Source organism: Crotalus tigris, unplaced genomic scaffold, assembly GCF_016545835.1.
Source record: "Crotalus tigris isolate CLP2741 ecotype Arizona unplaced genomic scaffold, ASM1654583v1 scf7180000018323.1251302, whole genome shotgun sequence".
Lineage (NCBI taxonomy): Eukaryota > Metazoa > Chordata > Lepidosauria > Squamata > Viperidae > Crotalus > Crotalus tigris.
Window position 1 is genome coordinate 504,908 of NW_024096943.1, and position 17,189 is coordinate 522,096.

The 17,189-nt window shown below is 40.4% G+C and overlaps 1 protein-coding gene across 1 annotated transcript in view; it reads left to right on the top strand.

Annotated features, from left to right (window-relative positions):
- The first annotated feature begins 12,782 nt into the window (after nucleotides 1-12,782).
- The window catches only part of LOC120311167 (LIM homeobox transcription factor 1-alpha-like), a 96,491-nt gene continuing 92,084 nt past the window's right edge, over nucleotides 12,783-17,189 (top strand). Inside the window, exon 1 of the mRNA XM_039350356.1 lies at nucleotides 12,783-12,824. The gene's annotated coding sequence lies outside the window, so the exon portion shown is untranslated. The remainder of the gene's footprint in view (nucleotides 12,825-17,189) is intronic.

The window sequence follows — 17,189 nt, forward strand, 5'->3', positions numbered from 1 at the left end:
ATAATGCAGACTCATTATCCTTACAAATTGTAGAAATTGGGTCATGTAGGCTAATGTTCAGAAGGACCTGAGGCCCGTGAGAAGTATAAAAACAACAACAAAAAGAGTTCTTTGGACATGCCAGAAACAAAAAGAAAACAAAAAGGATATAGGTCTATTTCAAAGAAAGAGTTATAACTTAGCCTGGATGATGATGAGAAGCAGAATTTTCTGAACTCTTGCTTTTGACTAGGAAAATGGATCCCATACCTGGTCATCATCATGCCACAGGAGGAAGAGGGGAACCACACCTTAGAAAGACAAAGAGAGGGTAAGAAAGAACTGAACAAATTCAAATGATTACAAGTCTCCAGGTCCAAGTAGATTCTATCCTAGAATACTGAAGGAACTAGTGTGGATGATCCCAACAGAAGCAGTCTTGATCCACTCTAATAAACTCCAGAAGATCTTCCTGCTGGTGAGATCCCAAAAGACTTGAGGACTTGTGGAAAGCAAATGTCATCCCCATCTTCTAAAGGAGAAGGATGAGGAACCAGGAAACTACAGATGTGTCCACCTGATGTCTATACCTGGCAAGATCTTCAATTGGGTTATATTAAACAGCATGTTTCTGAGTAGTTAGATAGGCATGCTACAATTAACTGGAACCAACATAGATGTGTTGCAAATAAATTATGATAGAATAATTTTATACCCTTTTTTGGAAAAATTACTGGTTTAGTAGAAAAGGGAACTAGCATAGGCATAATGTAATTTGAATTCAGCAAAACCTCCTATAATATCTTTCTTAATAATTGCCTTAATAAAATGGTTAAACTTGGATGAGATCAGATTAGATGATCTCACAATTGTGATGGAATGTAATAAGCAGGTGGATTCCCAGGAGGGAGGGGGTGCATTCCAGAGGAGTAAAAGGCATCTCAGTCCAGATATTATATATGAGAGGAAGAGAATGAAGCCAGCCCCTCTCTAATAGTTCACAGAGAACAAGTAGTTCTCAACTCACAACCACAATTAAGACAAAAATTTCCATTGTTAAGCAAGACAGCTATTAAGTGAGTTGCTCCATTTTATGACCTTCCTTGCCATAGTTGTTAAGTGAACCACTGCAGTTAAATGTAACATAGTTATTAAATGAATCTAGCTTCCCCATTGACTTTGCTTTTGAGGAGGTCTCATAGTTGATCACATGACCCCAGGACACTGCAACCGTCATAAATACATGGCAGTTGCCAAGTGGCTGAATTTTTATCATGTGACCTCAGGGATGCTGCAACAGTCATGTTAGTCATAAGCTACTTTATTCAGTACGGTTGTAACTTCAAACAGTCACTAAATGAATGGTTGTAAGTCAAGGACTGTCTATATATGGTAGAAGCAAATGATAGTGTGCTCAGTCTGGCAAGTTTTTGTTTATAGGTATAAAACAATAAATAACTCAGCTTAGGCCTACCCATGGCTTAGACGAATCACCAAATATCATTCTTGGTTCTCGCCCTGACACAATTGACTCAGAGCACTTGTTCATGGCTTTGCTTTTGGCTTGGATGAAATTTCAGGTGGGTCCTGCACCTAAGACTTTTTATCAGTGACTAAGAATAAAGAATTGAGGGGATGGTTTTCAAGTTTGCAGATGACACAGAGCAAAATGGTGTGGCTAACACTTCAGAGGGCAAAATTTCAGAAAGATCTTGAGCAATGGGCTGAAATGAAGAGGATGGAATGTAGTTAAGAAATTGTAAAGTTTTATGTCTGGGTAGGTAAAACAAAAAGAACAGCTCTAAGATGAGGGAGAATTGCCTTGGCAGTTGTACCTGTGAAAGGAATCTGGGTTTCTGTGGAAAAAGTAAACAGTAGGCTGATATATAATAAAAAGGATTTTATCATAAAAGTAAACATCAATATATATATTTTGATATAATATCAAGAGTTTGCTTTTTTTTTCCTCATTCCCAGGAATTATTCTTTCTTTTCCCTCGAGTTTCTGCCACTGACAAAAGCAACCAAAAGAGAAAGGAAGGAAACAACTGAAACGGTGTTTAACTTGATCCCACAATGTGAAGCAGATGATAAAAAGACAATGCTATCTTGAGGTGAGTCAATAAGAGCCTAAATCCATATCAATGAGAAGAAACTCTGTTTTCTCTATTCTGCTCTGGTCACACACCACTTGGAAGATTGTATCTAGTTTGCGGTATCACAATTAAAAATGACAGTGACAAACAAGGAGTATAACACATAGAATGAATAGGAAGACTACTAAGAAACTCTAGCAAGTGAATAAGGTCCCCTGCCTACTTTCTACTCCCTTCTGAATCTGCCCTCAAGGAGGAGAGGTTCTGAAGAATGATTATACAAGTCTGTATAAAATTTCTCCAGTTCTGAATGACTTGAGTTTTCCTCCCTAATCTAAGGGAAGGAAGTCTGTGGCCCTTCTCATGTTGTTAGATCCCAGTCCCAGCTACTTTGACCTACATGGCCAACAGACTGCTCCCTTCCTTTACAATCCATCCAGATGGCATTTGGGGGCAAAAATATTTTGTATGTTTATAGAATACAATAAAAAAGAGAGAGTACAATCCCACTCTTTCTCCAAACTGCATCACCTGGGATTCTTTGGGAGAAGCTATAACAAAGCATAAATATCATTTGCATTTAAACAAGGCCAAAGAGCAAGCAATGAGTCTTATAGGGCCCTTTTCCTGTGAACAGCATCAGGAAATTAGCTTCTCCTAACAGTAGCATATATTTTGGTGTTGCCTGTTACGCTAAGCAACTTTACATGTGTAAGGAAGGGTCAATCATAACATACCGGTAGTATTTTGTTAATATGTATAGTTGGTGGTTGTGGTTGTGTGGTTCTGGAAAATTTCTTTAAGCTCACCCTGTGGATTATCTTCCTGCCTGAGCAAGGGGTGGACCAGAAGATCTTCAAAGTCCCTTTCAATTTTGTTATTCTTCTTTCTTTTTCTTCATAGTTTTATTGCACAGAATAATCTTTTTCCCCCTACTTCCTTATGAACATTGGTACTACCTGAACTGTAAGTAGTATGCATGCTTGTTTGTATGAAGACATATAAGTTTTAAGGGAGAGAAAGGAAAGAGAGAGAGAAAGAGAGAGAAAGTAAGGGTTAGGGTTTTCTGGCTAGAAAAACGAGGTAGAGAGAAAGGAACTTAATATGTATTACTAAACTAGATATTGAAACTCAGACAATATGTTGCTGGTAATATTTTAAGCACTTGTGATTATAAAAAACTAATAAAAATATATAATAAAAAAGTAAGAAAAGAGAAAGAAGAGGGAAAAGTGGAGGTAAAAAGCAGAGTTGAATTCAGTTAAAAATAGTAACCCCAAGATTGTCTAATAATAGCTATTCTTTGCCATGCATTTTGCTGCATAAAACAACATGCAATTCTGCCCACAGTCAGTGTTTCTGTTTCCCAAATGGCATTTGACCTAATCCCTGGCTCCCAGCAAGGCACAACATTACAAAATGACTAAGAAATACATCGCCTGTCATGTTCCTCCTCGCACAGAAAGTATTTCTTCTGGGATATAAAAATATAATCCCAGGATACTGGTGTGAAGAGTGAAGAGGAAACATCACAGGGGAAAGAAGTGACCATGGAAGAATTCAATCATGCAGACATCTTGATCTGAGGATGTACATAGGAAAAGTCTAGACATCCTATCCTTCCTTTACCTTTCATCTGAAGAAGTGATTGAATTATCTGCCCACAATGGAAGTTGATATCCAGAGCAGCAATTTATCCAGGGCTACAGCAGTCAAGATGGATGTTTATAGGTGAGTATTTAATTTGTTTTCATGGTTCACCTGGGTATCCCAGTGCAAACTTTGTCAATAATTGGTGACAAGGGAAATGAGAGGTTTTGAATGTGGGACAGATTATTATTTGATAGAGGCAAGTGTGGGTCATGAAGAAAATTAATATGGAAGAAGAAAGACATGGAAGAAAGTAAATTGGAAGTAAAATAACTGGAGAAAGAGAAAATATTAATATTGTAGAAAAAGGTATTGTATATAAGATTAATTTACAGACAGAATTAGTGGAAAATAGGTATCAGAGAAAATAATATGGAAGGTACCCGCAACAAAATATTTTTTTCAAAAAAAATATATAGTTAGGGAATACTGTAGAAATGTTTGGAATTGTGCTAGTGGAAAGTATGGAAAAGGATGCATGTGGAATAATGAAGTAAAAAAGTTTGGTGGAATTTGATAGAGCCTAAAAGGGTAGAATGCTGAGTGCTTGCATGCAAAGTTCTGGGTCTGCAACTACACCTGCTATTGTCTAGCCTACATGTTTAATCCAGCATGCCCTATTACACTTTCTTTGAATGTGGTACAGCTGATGAGAAGTAGCTTTGATTGTTTTCTGTTCATCATGAATAACTGCCTAGGTCTGGCAACTATTCTTCTGAAATTGTAAACAAAAATATACCCATACAATTCCCTTCTAATCTGTAGATTCCATTTTCACAAAAACTCTGCAACTATCCTTCTGAAATTGAGACAATATCTCACCTAAGGCAACCTCTGTGTGGCATAGGTTATTTTCATAAAAAAATTACCCGCAACAATAATACTTGCCGTTCCTTTGATTGAAAATCAAAAATTCAAAGGCAAAAATGAGAGCACCTAGTGAGTTTGGCTGATCTTGAAAATCAAAAGTTCATAGTGATCTAAATGTTCTTCATTTCTAGGGGAGAGCAGTATTAGTGCTGAGCAGAAAGTTGTTCTTGTCTTCTCCTTGGTATGTGAGGAATGTGTTGTTATTATCTAAAAGTGAGAATATATTTTGCACCAAGTTAGAAAAAAAATAATTCTGTTTCTATCTAAAATTTTGTACGGATGAGCTACATTTTCAACAAATATCAGCAGTGGAATCTCTCAGTGCTAAAATAAATTTGAGAATCACTCTTCCTAGTACTTTCATTATTTGTTCACCACAGGGTTCAATCATAATATTCTTCCCCCTCCCATATACACACATTGCATGTTATGGATGGGGAATCCATGCCACAATCTTATGTATTCTGCTTTGGTTCCTAACCAGAACTTTGGCATAAGATTAGGTTAAGTATACTGCCATTTGACATCCGTAGTGGAATAGGCTTAATTTCTAAGCAATAGTGTCCATGCCCATCTAGGCAATATTTGAACGAGGCTGGAAAAGCAACATGTTGCAGACCTCAATTCAGATAAGTGCATGTTTTTATGACTTCTTAAAAAGATTGAGAAGCAGATAGTCAGAAGAAGACATTTGATCACTTAGGCAAAGGACAAGATGATGGCTTTTCCTTTTCTGTCAAACTAACCAGATTGATAGTTGAATTTCACTTCTGTACTGACAACTGCAGAGAGGCAGAGAGGCAGGAAGCTAATGGCTGGTCCTGGGCTGTCAATCAGCTTGAAATATCCTCTTGTTGTGTAGACTCAGAGCCCCTTCTGTTATCTCATTCTCCAGGTTTTATATTCTAGTGGAGTTTACCTTTCCTCCATCTCTCCGAAACAGGTGATCATTTGAATATCCAGACCTTTGTTTCTCCAAAGAACCCTTTTAGAAATCAGGATGCCAGCTATGACAGTATCCAGTTTGAAAAGGGGGAAAAATGTGTTATGCCACTATCTGGTAAAGGAGGATTAAATGGAGGCGTGTGATAGCTGTATGCTTTTAAAAATGTAAAAGATACTGGCAATGCTGAACGTGGAGTTTGAACAAACTTGCAAGGCCCTGGAGCTGCACCAGTGACTTAGCACTAGCATGCTAGTGGAACAAAAAGAGACTCTTGTGTCTTCCAAAACTTGACAAAACATGTTTAAAAAGACAGAAGAGTTTATCTGTAGTACCCATGAAGTATTTACAAAACTAAGCAAAATCAAATTAAATGTTTAGAAAAATATTATCCTGTATACGGTACCCATGGAGCTTTTATAAAATGCAGCAGGTATTTGCACTGAAAAGTACCACATGATACTGGTTATATTTAGGGGCGAACAGAGGAAACAGCATTATTCATATAAAAGAGAAAAATCTGAGTGCAGAAATGATGACGAGGTAGGTGAGAGACGTCTAAGAAGAGGAAAGACAAAACTAAATGCCAAATGTTTATTAAATGGGTTGTTCACAGGCCATGTGCTGCTTCCAGCCTTCTTTATTATACACTTTGAACACCACAGGATCATACTGCCAAAATCTTCCCACCCATTTTGGATTTTCTTATAGGAAAATTCTGGGTTTTGTTTTTTTCACAAAAGTTCACATTTCTCTTTTAAGGAAAGCAAGGCATTCTGAGATAGGCTTGCTATACCTAAAAAAGCCCACAAAATCCTTTGAAATGGCTCCACCTTCTGTGACATCACATGTTGCCACCCAGCCTTCTGTGGCCTGTGGCTGTTGAAAATATTCCTTAAAAGAAAACAAAAAGAGGCTCCTTGGTTCGAACTTCTCATTGCTAGGAAATAACCTATTATTCCAAAGAGTTAATGCTATTCTCCCCCCCCCCCCAGTCTTTGCTTCCTAAGGTGATCATCTTTAATGGGTAAAAAAAGAAGAAATAGGCAGGGGGTGGGGGACATAGGAAGATGATGAATGGAAGGTGGCATCTCCTTGACTTTTCTAAAATTCCAGGCTTGAGATAAGAATAAAATTCTCATCTGGACAAAGAATAGTTATAGACCATGGAAAACTCAGGCTATCTCCTTGTATCCAAGTTCTTCACACTGTCAGACTGGTATCCCAAGTCATTCAAGTTAAAGGAATAATGTGACTTTCTAAAAGAAATTAACATTGGTTAATGTTATTTGGAAATAAAGACTTGTTGCAAAAAGAATAATACATACCTTTATATAACAATGATTATAAAATAGCATCTCTGTCCAGTTGGACCAGATAAGAAGAAAGGAAGGATAATAATATTATAATATAATATAATATAATATAATATAATATAATATAATATAATATAATATAATATAATACAATACACACACACACACACACATATAAAATCTCAACAGCTTTAATAAATAGAGCCTCTATCCTTGCTTTTATTATTTTTATTCTAGTCTATTCTAATTTATTCCTTTCATTTTATTGAAAGATTTCACTTTATGAGTTAAGAAGCAGTAGTTACCTTACAGTTAACAAATAGGTCTTGACTTTGAGGAGGAATCGCTCCAGTGGTTATACTCTCTTTCTCACCCAGTGCAAACCTATCCATCTTCACTCATAAATTCCTGTTATTCACTGGAATTTATTCCCAGATAAGTGAGGTTTGAGTTGCAATTTAAAGAAATATGAATATATGCTAGTAGAAATGTTTCAGATGTTTGTTCTTCTAACTGCAACATTTTTAAAAAATGTCAGTATCTCAGAATTTACATTTTTGTAACAGTATGACTTTCCAAAAGGCAGAGTGTGCACATGATTAGACTGTTTTCTTTTTTAATGCCTAAGCTTTTTTTTGTGCCCTCTTGTTTTGTTTTCTTCTTTTCTTCTTTTTCATTTATTCATTAAATTTCTACACCACCTGTCTCACCTACTTGGCCTACCACAACATGATGAACAATATAAACACATGACTAAAAGCACAGTTAAAAACGAAAGAGCAAGGTTAAAAATTACAAGTGAAAAGTGAAAATCAGCATTAAAAAAATTCAGTAGGCTAAAAGGTTAACAAGGCATTGACATAACACTCTTAGACACACACACTCCCCATGCTAACTGGCAAAGCCATTCTTGCTTATTCTTTTAAAGAAAGACGCTGGGAAGCAAACAAAAATCTAAGAACTTATAATGGTACTATCCTGTTCTAATATACGTATCATAAGTGATGTACATGCTAAATTACAGTGAGTTGGAACTGTGAGAGTCATAGTCATTTTGGGATCGATTCTCTATCTACCTTTCTAGATGATCTGTAAAAAAAGCTCAGTGTGAGGTTATGCACACAGACTTTGGAATTTTATAAGATGCTGATGTGATGTTAATCAATTGATGAATGAGATTGTTCGAGCAATGATACATGGATTAAATTAATTAACCCTTATAGTCCCGATAAATACTTAGAAGTCATTCCCTGGTGCTCCTGAGATTGTGTATCCTGTGATAGACCCAAATGGCCAACCATTTCTGTATTATTACCCACTACATGGAAGTGTGCATAAAGCCACCAGGAGTCAAGGAAATTTTTACCTTACATTGGCATATCTAAGCATCATTTTTTATTTCAGAATAAAATTAGCATTTAACTGATTTGAATCAACAGCAATGCAGTCTTTTTCTTAGCGGGAAGTTCCACTGAATTCAGTGGAAAATATGAATTATAGACTAAGAGTTATTGAACTAGAGAACAGTTCTATTTTTAAGTGAAATTGATCGGTCAAGTTTTCTAAGAGGTTTACAATAGTTCAATGAACCTTTTTTTCATCTTACATTTCAATGGTGGCCATTAAAGCAGAAGAAGACATGAAATGTGAGCCTCAGAGAGGCTGCAGCTACATTGTGAATGTCAGATTGGAGTAGGCCTAAATTCTAGAAATGCAGCACACTTTTGTGCAACATGTAAACAAATGTGAATAAACCAAAAAAGAATAGGAATGGCAATTATATCTATTCTTAAATAATAGCAAGGGAAGATTGCCTTATGTATTGGGACTACGAAAGAGCTACCTTCCAAAGTCCCGATATGGCATCTGATAGTATAATATATCAGATGCCAAAAATGCCAGATTTTTCACAGCAAAGAAAAAAACTTAGACACACGCACACACATTTTGGCATTCTCACAAGCTGGCAAAAGCATCATGAAGACCATCTGTGAAAGTGGATTATATGGGCCACCCTGGCCCAGAAAAACTCCAGGAGATAAGGCAATGGAGATGTTGTCCCAGCACTTGTCAGAGCCAGATGTTTTAGGATTACAACTCTCAGGGTTCCCTGCAGTGTTTTGCAGTGGACTAGTAAGAATGTGAGACTTGTACTTTTTCAACATGGTCATCCCCAACCTTATGCCCTCCAGATGTATTGGCACTTATCACCCCTGGAATTCTGATCCACAGTCATTCCAGTACTGAAGGGCTGGGGTGGTGGTAGTAATAAGAGAACAAAAAATATTCACCTCACCAAAGATTATCCCCAATGAATAATAATTCCTTGGTCATTACAGGGAATTCCAGTCCACTGTTCTACTTCTATACATACAGTAACTGGTCCCAGTGCACACCCCGTGACATGAAACGAGGAACTGGTATCATGTCGAAGCCATGGTTACGTGCCGTATTTGCTTATGGCAGGAGGACCTTGGGATTTTGGTAATAAAAATTCTGTGGATATCACAATTGTGAAGTTTATCCCTGTCTAATGTGCGTGTGGGCACACAGGTGCACTTCTTGTTTAGGAACAACATCTCACTAAAGATGTGCCTGCAAAACTATACTCTCTCGGAATATAAACAGAGATGCAGAGCAGGCATTTGAAGGAGAGAATTGGGGAGGGAGTGCAAAAGGGCTGGCACCCACTGCTGCTCTTCTATAAACATCCTCCAGCTGCTCCCCTTTTTCCAATCTCAGCCTGAGTTTGTTTTCAGTTAGGGCATCTGGTTAGGAGGTTGGGAATTTCAAAATTCAGGAAATGGGAGCCCCTTCAGGAAAGAATCAGAAGAGACCTCTTCTTTTTACACATCAGCCTCTCGCAACAAATATGCCTTGTTCAGGGATGGGCAAAATAGGTTTGATAAACAACCAGCAAATACAAAATGGAGAATCCTTCTGTCATAAACAGGATCTTCCCTGCCAGCTCCATGAAGTAGATGGAAATGTTTGTATGGACATCTGTCCCTCCACATAGACACATATTTAAGCCAGTAAAGCCTATTGAACAGAGTTGTAAAAGAGACTCATCTGTCTAGCTGAGATATGAAGTATCACATCCAGGAAGAATTTCACTGGCCCAATCAGAAAGGTTTCTACTGAATCAGTTAATAGAACTGAAGAAGGCAGCATGGTGGCAGAGTGGTAAAGACACTTGCACTTGGAAGGTTGAGAGTTCAGTCCTACTGGTGGTTACTGGCAGATATTTCTCTCCTAGGGTGCAAAGAAAAAAATACTGCTATGAACTCCATGTGGCATCAGGAAGGGCATCTGGCCAGTAAACGCTCAGCTCCATCCGCCCACCCAAATCTATTAGAAGCAACGCAATGATGAATAGAATGTGAAGGATGTGTGTATATAATGTATGTTCTTATTTGTGGTTTTTACTTGTGTGTAGTGCGCACTGTGGACAGCACTTAATTTCATTGTGAGTTACACAATGACAATAAAGATATTCTATTCTATTCTATCCTGAATAATTAAGGGAATACAGGATCATTAAAAGGGGGTTAATAGAACTGAAGGACTGCAAGACTGCTGTGTAAACAAACTGTGGTTGCCACTTGTGTGTGTCCATATGTATGTATATGCAGTATGCTTAGCACCTACTTGAACACTGAGGTATCACGAGAGAGGCTATATTTTTAGAAATCTAGAAGAGAAGATTAGCCCATCAGTGGGTCCACAGCAAATTTCTGAACCACTTGGTCCCATATGGAATTTTTGAAAAATATGATCCAAGTAAGAATGCCCACTCAGAATCAGTTAAGACAAACTAATTAAACCATAACAGTGATGAAATCCTGAGAAAGCAGACATGGTTGAGATCCTGAGGAAGCAGAAATAGGATGTTTGGGAGGAATCTGGACAAAATTTATTTATTTTATTTATTTAGCATATTTATATGGATGCCCATCAATCAAAGGCACTCTTGGCTATGAACAAGATAAAAACAAAACCAATTTCACCACTCATTAAAAACAAAAATACAGGCTGCAGTCCCTAAAATATCTTAATTAGAGCATAACAAACACACCCGCATTAACAAACTAACAAGCAGACTAATATTAACATCCTGGCCCCAGTGCCTGGAGGAAGAGCCTTCACAGCTTTTCAGGAGGCTAGCCAAATCATCTCAGGAGGAGGCTGTGTTTTGGTTTAGAAGGATATTAACATCAGTGGTTAGCTCTGTGGATGATTTATTGTAGACTTGCAAGAATTTGTGGGCTGAACAATATCAAGCAAAACGGTATGTTTAAAAATATCTCTGGCCCACCTGATTTCATTCCCCAGGATTATGAGGTGGTGGCCTTCCTCTACTCCAGTGGTTCTCAACCTGTGGGTCGGGACCCCATTTGGGGTCGAACGACCATTTCACGGGGGTCGCCAAACAACACAGTCCGCCATTTTTTCCCCCTTTTCCTTAGCTGTGCTACTCCCTTTTATTCTATTGGCTTTTGAAAGCCAATAGAATAGACTCCCTTGAATAGAGTCTAATTCTATTGGCTTTCAAAAGCCAATAGGAATTGTCCAGGCTGTCTCTGCCCTGCTGAGCCCACCAAAAATCCCATTCTGCAAACGGTGCTGCACCAGTTGAGTAGTCCTCGACTTACGACCGGTTGAGTAGTCCTCGACTTACGACGGTTGGGGGTTGCGGCATTAAAAAGGTTGAGAACCACTGCTCTACTCTTTATACAGAAGTGCTGTGATACCTTTGGAACAATATGTCAGAGCAGTCCCTGTTTTGTGAGAAGCCCAGATAACTAATATCATGTTATTCCCGTGAATTGCACAAATTAGGCAGTTGACGGTAAAAGGTTCTTCTCTTTATGACATGAAGCTGCTTTTCCACCATACTGTCAGTATTTCAAAACCACGATGTTGAAAGGGAACTGAATTTGATGTTTGGTGGTGGTGGTGGTGGTGGTGGTGGTGGTGGTGGTGGTGAAGGACACAGAAGTAGATCCTCAGTGGCCAAAGGCTGCCCTATCCTTTTCTGATATTCTCGTAAATGTAGAACACAGTCCAATTCCTCATGTTGCCTCTCCGGGTTAATTGTTCTCAAGGCTATGGTCCTAACTTATGTAGTGTGTGAAAACTTACTCCAGGCAGGAGTCCACGTTCCACAGTCTATTCTGGAACATCGGATCAGACTCTAGATTGCTTTCCTGAAAAGCTCAAGAGTCCCTTGAACTATTTATAAGAAATTATTGCTCTCTCCTTTCTCTCCCTTCTTCTTCCTCCGTTCTTCTCCTTCTCCTCCTCCTCCTCCTTCTTTTCTCTCTCTCTCCCCCCCCCCCTCTCCCTCTCTCTTATCAGATGTTTGGGCTTGTTGTTGTTTATGTAAACAAATTGTTGCAATAGTAACTGGGGAAAAACTCCCCACCCCCATCATAGCTTCTAATGCTACACTTCCATGAGTTTGCTTTCTGGGTGGAATTCCACTTGAGGAACTCTGAACTCTAAACGTGGTGTGCGAGTCAATTTATTCCCAAGACCCTGGCAAGCCTGGGTCCTCCAACACCTGATTACTCCGATTCTCGTCCCGTTGAGGTGGCACAGACAGGGCTCTGCAACCCAACGCGGCCAGCGCTGCCTGCCTTCTTCCAGAATGACAGGTAGCGTTACGGGTTGGGATGGGATGGGGTGGGATGGGATGGGGGGGGGGGTATCAGCGCCTTCAGGGGCTCCTAGACATCCCTGCTGGCGCACCACTTGTTATGTCTGGAGAATTGACGTTGAATTCACACACACACACCCCCCCATGCAAGCTTTAGACAATAGTGGGGGGAAGCCCCCACCCCTTCATCTTCCCCCTCCCCCGCCTCCCCCGCCTCCTCCTCCTCCTTCGCCTCCTCCTCTCCCCATTTCTCCACCGCCGCTGAAGGCAGAAGCTGAAGGCTGAGGGAAAAACAGCGCCAGAGCTCGGTAGGTTGCGAGTCGGACGGCCGGGTGGGAAGAGGGGTCTAGAGAGGCTCCCAGCGGGCAGCCTCGGAAGGCGGAATGATGGACTGGCGAGGCGAAGGGGAGGTTGGGGGGGGGGAAGGAGTCCCTCCAGTTTTCTCCTCTCCGTTTCTCCACCCGCTTCCACCTTGGCGGTTAGTTCAAGGCTGGGACTAAGAACCCCGCAAGCGGGGAAGATTGGCGGGCTGAGCGAGGGGCGAGCGCTTGTTCCGAAAACTCCCTTCTCTCTTCCCCGGGTTTCGAACTACTGGAAGGATGGCTGGGGTGTGTGTGGGGAGGGGGGGGGTCGGTGGGGGAGCGAGAGCGGGGATAACCAACCTAGTTTGTATGGTACAATCGGATGCGACTAACCTTCTCGCGCGCGCGCACACACACACACACACACACACGTAGAAATGACTTATGGGCTCGAGAGATTCCCTCCCCCGAGGGAGTTAATTACCGTTAGAAAGTTTGCTTAATTATAAGGGGTGTGGGCGGAGGAGAGAGGGAGGGAGAGAGAGAGAGAGAGAGAGAGAGAGAGAGAGAGAGAGAGAGAGAGTGTCGGTGGATTTTTACCTGCCCGGGGAGAGAACTACAGCGGGCGCCCTGTGAGTAAACTGGATGGAGAAATTGCGCGTGTCCTCTCGGGGTCCCCCAAAGGCACTAGCCAGCCGGAGGGTAAACTGGAGAGGGTGTGCAGAATAAATCGCGGAATTCATTTTCACCAGGCAGAGACCGGCTGGTCACTAACTTGAGCGGCTGTTAAAAGGGATCGTGGGGGGGGGGGCGATCGCAAACAGTTCAAGGGACCAACAGCCCTTAATGCTTTCGGGCTCTCCGCGGAACGCCCCGTTGCAAAGGGAGCAACCCTAACTGCTGGGGAATAAGAGAAGGGGCGTCATTCCAGAAAGAGGGGGTCGTTCGACCCCTGTGGAGAACAGGACCGTATATTAATAAAGCCTTTGGGATGGATCCACAGGGATCTTGTGCTCTCTAGCCGTGTGCTCTTTAACACGCGCCGCGGGCACACAGTCTATGGTAAATTCCAGGCTTCCTCGGAATAAGCCGCACTGCTTAGGGAGAGGATCGCTCCCAAATAAATCACGCACATATTTAAAACGCTGTAAGCCAAGTTGCCCACCCGTGTTAGAACACGGCTATTGGTCGGTCTTAGGGTTTTGTCGTCTTCTCTCGCACACACACACCCCACGGCCCCCCACGCCCATCGCCGGACGAGTCTATTTCTGCAAATCATTTGTTTAAAATCTGCGCACCTTTAAATGCTCCCAGTTCTTTTTTCTTTTGAGCGAAGGAGAGGGTGGAATGGAAATTACTTTAGTTAAGTACATGAGCGCAAGCAATGTGCGTTTCCAGGGACCTGGGCTGGAGCTGAGTACTTCCAAAAGCCCCTCCGAGCCCTGGAACAATTTCAACAACAACCCCCTCTGCTGAACTTAAAAGAGACCTAGAAAGCCTTCCAGTTGTGCAAGGTGGACTTAGGGAAAAGGTGGAGCGAAGGGGGCGGAAGACAACCGAAAGGAAAAATGTATAGGGACTTTTAACCCTAAGTGTGGGGGGGAGTAGTGGATTGGGAAGGTTGGTTGTTAATGAAGGGAAAGCAGGAAAGTCTAACCCCGTTTGAGTCAGAAGAGAGAAAGGCTCTTTTCTTTCCCTTCAAATTCCTTCTTTCTAATTCGGGGGGGGGGGCAAAAAATGAAACACTCAAAGGAACTTTATCAAACTGGTAGTATCATTTTTCTCTTTGTGGATAACCGAGTGTTGTTTGATACGGCCAAAAGCATCTGGAACGAACCCGTTATTCCCGGGCACAAGTTGAGAAGGAATCGTGCAACTCAATAGGAGTCTGCTCGGCAGAAAGTCCTATTGAGTGCAAGGGGCTTGCTCGCGGGTAAATGGGGATAGGGACGCACCTTAACCCGTAAAGACTGCAGTTCAGTGTCGCCTTTCGGTAATGGTTTGTCCATCGCTTCTCCAAGCGGAACTTGCAGACGGCGGCCGATGTTTTCAACGAGGTGTGTGTGTATATGTATATGTATATATATATATATATATGTATATATATGTATATGTATATGTATTTGTATATAAGATGCTTCCTAAAGTGTGGGACGATTGATCTATAGCCTTCCACACAAGTGTATGCATCTCTATCTATATCGAGGCGTGTCTACGCTATATCGGGGAGTGCTTAATTTCGCTGCTTTACGGAGGGTGGTGGATTCTAGGTGGTCTCACTTAGCCTCACAACAATTTCGAGTAAGTTCCCGAGCTTTATTCTTGCTGCTCACATTTGCAAAATGGCAGCAGTTTTAATGGGAAATAATTGATGGCCGCTTAACTAATTGGTCGGCGTTTCCTTCAAGGGCTTAGATAAGATCTCAACTTATAAATCAGAGTGCCTATTTTTTGACTTTGCATAGGTCGTCGGTTTCGTGTGGGTTTCTCCCTGGCCGTGCTGTTGTTGCGTATTGCGACAAGACCGTCATAACACTTTCTACAATCCTGAAGAACTTCCGTGTCCTCGCTACTGCGCCTCCTTTCCCACATCTTTTGTAGGGACGGCTAAGGCCCGAACAGATCCCTATTCCTACCAGGCTGTGCACAGACCCCGTCTTTGGTCTTCGCTGTGCACTTTTAACTGGGATTTAAAATCCCCTGTACTGGGTGGGCACAGTTTTCCAAGGCAAGTTAATTAGACCCTAACCACCAATCTGGCAAATTGAGTAAAGATTCTCTCTGGAAATAAGAGCAAAACGACTGGGCTGGGGTTTATTATTATTATTATTATTCCTTTCTTTAAAAAACAAAACAAAAAAAACATGCACCCAGATGTGATAGCCAGTGAATTAGGGTGGAGGGGAGGGGAGTGGGTCTTGTCCTGAGCAGCTTATATGCAAAGATCACAAAATGTTCCCTTCCTCAACAGAGGGGGGGGGGTGAAAAACCTGTGGGAAATGTTTCTCAGAGACAGCACAGATCTTCCTATACATGTTTGAACATTTCAAGGGGCTACTTGATGAGGATGAGGAGGAGGAGGAGGAGGAGGAATGAATTATTATGAATTATATTCATGTTTGCATCAGAAACTTCCAATGCTTCCCAAAAAATTGTTTTCCTTTCACATTTTAATTTATACACATATACATATACACATACATACATATACATACATACATATATATCCATATCCATATCCATATCCATATCTCCATATATATGGATATGGTGAATATATATATATATATATATATATATATATATATATATATATATATATATATATATATACAATCCCATCAAATATATATATATATATTTACAATCCCATCAAAGCTTGCAAGCGACAGAAACATTCTTCATAAATGTTGCTAAAATGGAATGGGATTTTGGTTTAGATTGTAAACCCAATTACTGTGATTGGTAAAGCACATTGTTTTTTGTTTTTTGTTTGTTTTGGGGGGGGCTTGATGCCACATGTATGATCCCACCCAATTGTGGCCTAGTCATCAAACCATATTTAAACAGACAAGGTTTGGGTAATGTAAGCATCAGCCAGTGAGGCTGAAGGGAAATGGGACTTGGACAGAAAATATATATTTAGTATGAACTGGGAAAGAAAGCAGCTTATATCATGTCTCTTATTATTTGATCTTTTTTAGGGATATTTTTTCATTTGGATAAATGACTTCTAATTAATTTTAAAATGTTATTTGGATTTTATGTCTAGTTTTCCTTCAAATAGCTCAAACTATTTTATCCACTCAGCTTGCTAAAGCAGGTTAGAGCATTCTCTATCTGAACGATCAAAGAATAGTTGGGATTTGAACCGCGACTTCCCAATTTCCCCCAACAATCTCATCAGCTCTTTATTTTGCATCATTTGCTCTGCCTCTCCTACAAAGCATGTCATATGGGGAAAATAAGCTTAGGTTATAAACAAATCCAATTATTTACCTTGAGTTAAAATGCTTTCGCATATATCTATTTATTTACTGTTTAAAATTTACAGGATCATTCATATCAGGCTGGCATTATTTTATTTAATGCCTAATTTTCTCCTTTCTTTCTTTCTTTCTTTCTTTCCTTCCTTCTTTCTTTTTTCTTTCTTTCTTCGCATCTTCCAGGGAGTTTTGAAATATAAATATTTAATGACAAGAACATCCTTGAATTTACTATAAAAAGTCAGCCAGGTCAGAACAAGGAATAGCCACTTCAAAAACAAATTCGCGTTTAGCAAATGGGCTCCAAAGTTCGAAACAGGAAGATGCAAAGACACAAAATTTAGCTCTACCCGCGGATTTTGTAATAATGCTAAAATGTCACAGG